The sequence below is a fragment of the Sinocyclocheilus rhinocerous genome, unplaced genomic scaffold, assembly GCF_001515625.1.
Source record: "Sinocyclocheilus rhinocerous isolate Xijiao unplaced genomic scaffold, SAMN03320098_v1.1 scaffold1515, whole genome shotgun sequence".
NCBI lineage: Eukaryota > Metazoa > Chordata > Actinopteri > Cypriniformes > Cyprinidae > Sinocyclocheilus > Sinocyclocheilus rhinocerous.
In genome coordinates, this window is record NW_015627243.1 from 597,618 (window position 1) to 603,469 (window position 5,852).

Consider the following 5,852-nt stretch of genomic DNA (forward strand, 5'->3'; position numbering starts at 1 on the left):
TTACCAAACATGTATGGCTGTGTAAATCCAATTATGCTACTAGAGGGAGCATCCATTCAGGTTGTAGCGGTATTTGACAGTTAGGAGAGGCAGCAGCTTCCCGTGAGTGGGCGTGGTTTCAGCACAGAGAGGACACTCCCCCAGCGTATGAGAGCAGAGAAAAAAGATTTTGATAACTTATTTTATTTACTTGGCTTTTTTTTTTTTTCATCAAATTTGGCTGGGTGGTTAATAACACATTTTTCTGTGGTGTGACAAACTCAGAGCACATATTTAATATTGCTTTAAGGACTTTAAGAGCTCTCTAAATGCTTAGTCAGCTTGTCGTGTGCTTATTTAATTTTATATTGTGAATTCTATAAAGGGGATAGTTCACCCAAAAAGGAAAATTGTCATCATTTGCTCAACCTCATGTCATTCTAAACCTGAATGAAATTCTTCTGCAAATTGAAAAAACAATTGAAGATATTTTGAAGAACTGTTTTGTCACCGGGATCAGATAAAACACTGGACCCCTTTAATTGTCTGGACATTTTTTTATTGATTTTTTTTTGTTGTTGTTGAAATTTTCTGACTTTTCCATGTGTGGGAGAACAGTGCCTTTAGTAGCCACCAGGGTTGTGCTCCATTAAAAATTTAATTGATAATGCTTTTTAAATTCCAATTATTGAAGTTCCAAATGAATTGAGGTAGCAAACAGGATGCACAATTGCAATTTGAATTTGAATATAAAGAAATTAAAATGAATTAAAATTCTAAGAAATTCATATAACTGTAATGTTTAGCTATAAAAGCAAAATTTGTCAAGCTGGTTTGACAACCTTGTTTGAAAGTTTTGGGGGGAAAAAAGTTTTAAAGTGGTTTATGGTTTATTGGCCTTACAGACAGAAATAACTTTTTAGAAGTTTAGTAGCTAGACAGAATGCCACCTGTTGAAAATTGTATTTAGCTTATATATTTCAGCTTACTTTATTGATAGCGAATAAATGATGACAGTTTTCTTTTTGGGTAAATTTTTCCTTTAGCTCAACCTAAGCACCAGGCCTATAAGTCAGCTTTAATTGCAATGTTACTTTACAGATCAGACTGTCACGACTTGTTGAGATGAGCAGGAAAGCTGACTTTTAGCCGGTCCGTGATAGCAACTGTTGAGGATGTAACACCCACTTAATAATTGAGGGCATAATCAAAAGCTCAATGCTGAAATGTAATTGGATCTCCACTATGAGTGGCAGGCTCATTTATTAGGCCTTCGTGTTTACATACAGAGGTGCATTTTCAGCGCTAGCATTCAGTTCCCTCAGCTATGATGATGAGTCAAATAGGGAGATGATGGGAGCATCTCTAATTGGCATCCAGGGTGGGATTTGATCTTCCGTACACACTGCCCTACTGTCAGCAGATCAGAAGCCATTAAAGGAAATTTTACGGCATGCACGAGGGTTATATAAGAAAATGGCTTTCATTTTGAAGGCGTACTTTTAAGAACACCCCCAGAAAATGCAGAGGTCACCTTCCGTTCGCTGCTGCGTCGCACAGTAAACTTTAATTTGCTCCTAAGGCTTCATCCACATTGGCTCCTCGTGTTCTTAGCATTTAGACTGATGCCAGGAGTCTTTAAGATCCAACCGCTGTTCCCAAAACATCTGCAGGGCGCTTTTCTCAAAGATCTTTTGTCTGATTCTTGATGCTTATCTACCAATTACTTAATGGTGTGTTCTAGAGCTGTGATCATGCATTAGTGACCAGTTGTCATAATATGGAAGGAAAGAGGAGGATTTTGTGCGGTTAAAAGCTCATTGTCTCAAATGACAAAGAGCAGGATTAGAAGGCAACACTGGCGACTGTTTGAGCTCTTTTACTCAGTGCCAGTAAGTTCAGCTCTCCTGATCCAGGGTCTAATCCCTGTTCTCCAGGGCTAGCGGGCTCGCCGGGAAGTAGCAAGGCTCCAGCCGTTTCTCCAAAGAGGAAAAAAGCTATGTGTCATCATTAGCTTTTCTCATCCTTCCTCCCTCCTCCATGAAGTTAGTCAGGCCTGGACTGCTCTTTTCCAGGGCAACCACCGTTTCCACATGCATTAGCCTCCGCAGCCTCTGGGCCACGTTCTAATACCTCCATCTTAGGAAAAGCTCTAATCCTCATCTGAAAAGAAGCAGAGGTTGTATTTGCAGATGGGGATGCACACGCTAGTGTGCCTGGAAGCGCATGCGGAGTGGTAAAACCTTCCTAAACTGTAATAGTTATGCGTAAGATTTGCAGCTCGTCTGAAATATACTCTTTTTTTTATTTTTTATTTGGTGTAGTGTGGAAGTATGACAAGTCACCCTTAAATCACACATCAGATTTACTTGGCAAAACTCTGGACCACCTGAGTTTGGCTTCATTGAGGCGGTTTCTAATTGCAAACTACACAACTTGCGGTCAAAGAGAGTCACTAAGCAAGGTTTTTAGTCAAACTGCATTTAAATAGAATTAATTTGGTTGTCGTATACAGTATAACATGGATCGTTGCCTTCTGTGGCTGCACATTTACTTCTCAATGTCCAAAAGGTTCTTTGTGCTCTCTAGAATATAATTGCTGGTTACATGTCTTAAACCCTCAGGCAAGAAGTGTGCATGGCATTCTGATGGCCACTGGCGCATTGTCCCTGTGGAGTTAGACTTCATCCTTCAGTTGAGAAGGTTAGGTACCTTGTGGCATTTGGGGGCCAGAAGGAGCAGTTCCATAGATTCCACCTCACTAGTGCTGCTTAAGCACCGAGTTAGTTATGGGATATTTCATCTGCTAATTCTGCCTCATTAATTTGTAGGAATAAAAGCATCTGAAATCTCTACAAAATGTAGTCGAGTGAAGAATTTGCTGACAGTTAGTAATTTCTGAAACATTGTTTCATCACTCAATTCTTGATAATGCACCCTATACACTCTACAATTGGCATAACTGATTGAAAACCTAATTTTATCCCCCCCACAGTTTCTATTATTTTATTGGGGATGCAATGATTTAAACATAATGGCCAATACAAATAAGCTGAAAATTATTTTTATGTTATGGCTAATTTGAAAGTTCTAGCCTATTTTGCATAAATTAATTAAACATTAAAAACTAAAATTAATCTTTTTAAATGCTACATGTAAATTTAAGCCTCACAACAGTATGAACATTAGATTTTTTTTGTTTTGAAATTTGCAAAAAAAAAAAAAATCCTAAATTTTAATATTAATTTTAAGTAAGCTATGTGACGGCAGAAGTAAAAGTAGCATCCATCTATTTATTAAATATTTTTTTAACCATTATGCCAGACACCAGTCATTCTCTACTGCAAAACTGTAATGGCCAATAGAAATTCGATTTCAGAGCGACGCATAGATGTTCTCTTTTGGCTATTAGGACAACAACCAAGCAAAATGTCCTGCTTGATCATTTAGAATCAACCACTCACTCTTTCTATGGAAGGCCATTTTGCTTGAGCTAAAGAGCCTACAGGTTGCTCTCAATGCTTTACAATAGGCTAGCCTCATTATCTAACACTTATGCTAAGCTAAATGGAATTGTAAATCTTCATACGACGGCCCTGGAGTTATGGACTGCGGCTCACTCCAGAATTGAGTTATGCAATATTTTAAAATGCCCATTTGTAAAATTAAATGCACCTTTTAAAAGCCAAGTCCATATATGCTAATCTTGGATTTATTCTGTCCATGTTGACATACAGTGTACGACAAGCAAGGAATTATAAAATGTCATGGCCTTCATAAAAGGTAAATAATGAACCCTGATATTGACTAAACATTCATCACAATGATCGTTACGGTCATGCTTGTGTCGGGTGTTAGCCTAGCATCACTTTAGCTCGATACCTAGCTTTTTTATTGTGGAGATCTCAAGCTGAGAGCACACTTTTTGTTTCTGAAAGGAATGGCACATTGCCTGGAGTGAGTGAAAGGAGGCTGTTTATGTAACATAGCCATTTGGGCAGCGGACAAGCTGAATGAGACGCAGATTCACTCTCTGCCAGCAGGTGGCGATTAAAGCGTTTCTTTGGTTTTCGCTGTAAAAAAAACAGCGCATGAACTTTAATATGCATTATACAGAGGCAAGAGGAAAAGAAAAAATACCATCGAAAGACAGTAAGTTCCCATCAGACATACATTCATATGAACTCCTACCCCTAATTGCATCGCGATTTGTTTAGCATCTCAACCGATTTGAATCGTCACATATTTAAATCGATTTTCAATCGGCTCACGGTTAATCGTTACATCCCTATCCATGTGATATAAACTGCTCTGGATTTCATCTTACATTTTTTTTTTTAGCACATTACTGTCATATACTAGAGGAGATTTAGCATTTAATGCCAATTTTAGACCAGTTTTGGAAGTTTTTCTTAAAATGGTTTGTACGGTGAAATTAGTCTTAGAACTGCATACAAATGCGGCGTGTGTTCGAGTATTTAAATGACCTGATGAAAGGAAGAGAAATGAAAAGAGGTCATGTGACCTACAAATAATGCATGCAAATCAGAGATGCAATGCAAATAAGAGAGGAAAAAAAAGCATCAGAGCTTTGTATTGCGTGTTGGCTCTGGTTTCTTTCATATTAAACCTGCACGGTTTTTTTGTGCTGTGTTGCATACAGTGCAATGGAGAGCAGACCTGTCAGTTTGAAAGTAAACTTTCATTTTCACTCCAGTTTTTCCTTCTGCTTTGTTTTTTCCCCTGAAAGTACATTTGCACTGTTAAAACGAGGAGACAGTTTGACAGAGCTAATGTTATGTCAGTGTTGCTGCAGACAAATCCCTCTCTTATTAATTAAAGACTAGTCTGCTTTAGACTGTCCTTCTCCCAGTCACTAACTTTCACACTGAATTTTTTTAGTTTTTCACAATTTTTTTTTTTTTAGTATTTATATGTGTATTTTTATGTTAGCTCTGTGCTGTTTGTTTGCTTGGTAACATGCGTTGTTGATTAACGGTAGTTATGACTTGTATTTGTTTAGAAATATCAACATAATTTTCTCATTTATTCAGTTTTCATTTATTATTTTGTGGCCTGTTTTATGATGTTCCCCTGTGTTACTGTCATTTTTGTCCTGTTCCACATACAGATCTTTATTCTTGTGCTGTATTCAGATCTAAGTCTACACAGGCAAGCAACCAGTTCATTCTTTTTAATGTTTCAAAGCCGTAAGTGCTTTGAAAACAGTTCTGTTCTTTTATTCATAATACCACATATAAATAAGCAATTTTAACTAGTGACACGGGCTGTTTCCATAGTGTCATTGTGTCGCCTGTTAATGACGTCATAACCCCTTGATTTTTTGTTTTGTAGAAAACATGGAAATACCAAAGACGCTTTAATATGATGTGCGTTTTATTATACAGGTGACGACCGCACAGAGTAGCATTATAACATAACTTTCAAATGTATCTAGTATGATAAAACAGCGATGCTTCACCCCACATACGCACGACCAGAAGGAGTGGAAGCCGTCGACTGTGGCATAATAAAAGCTCCGCTGCTTTTGAGCCGTGTGTCGCGCTCGTCTCTCATTAGCAATTGCTTCAGCGCCCTCGTTTCGCTTTGACGGCTTTCAGCCTCACCCTGCTTCATACTACTCTTTTTGAATGACAAAAACTATGACGTAAATCTATTGACATTTTCGTCAACGAATAAAAACGAGACGAAAATGTTGGGGAGGAATGATTTGAGAAGAGATTCATTCAGAACGAATCTACATATGAACCTGGAGGTTAGATGCTAGCATACACTTGCTGCACGTCGCATAAAGCGTTAAAAAATTCCAATATGTGGGAGTAAGAGAAGAGCAGACATATGGATAAATCTGA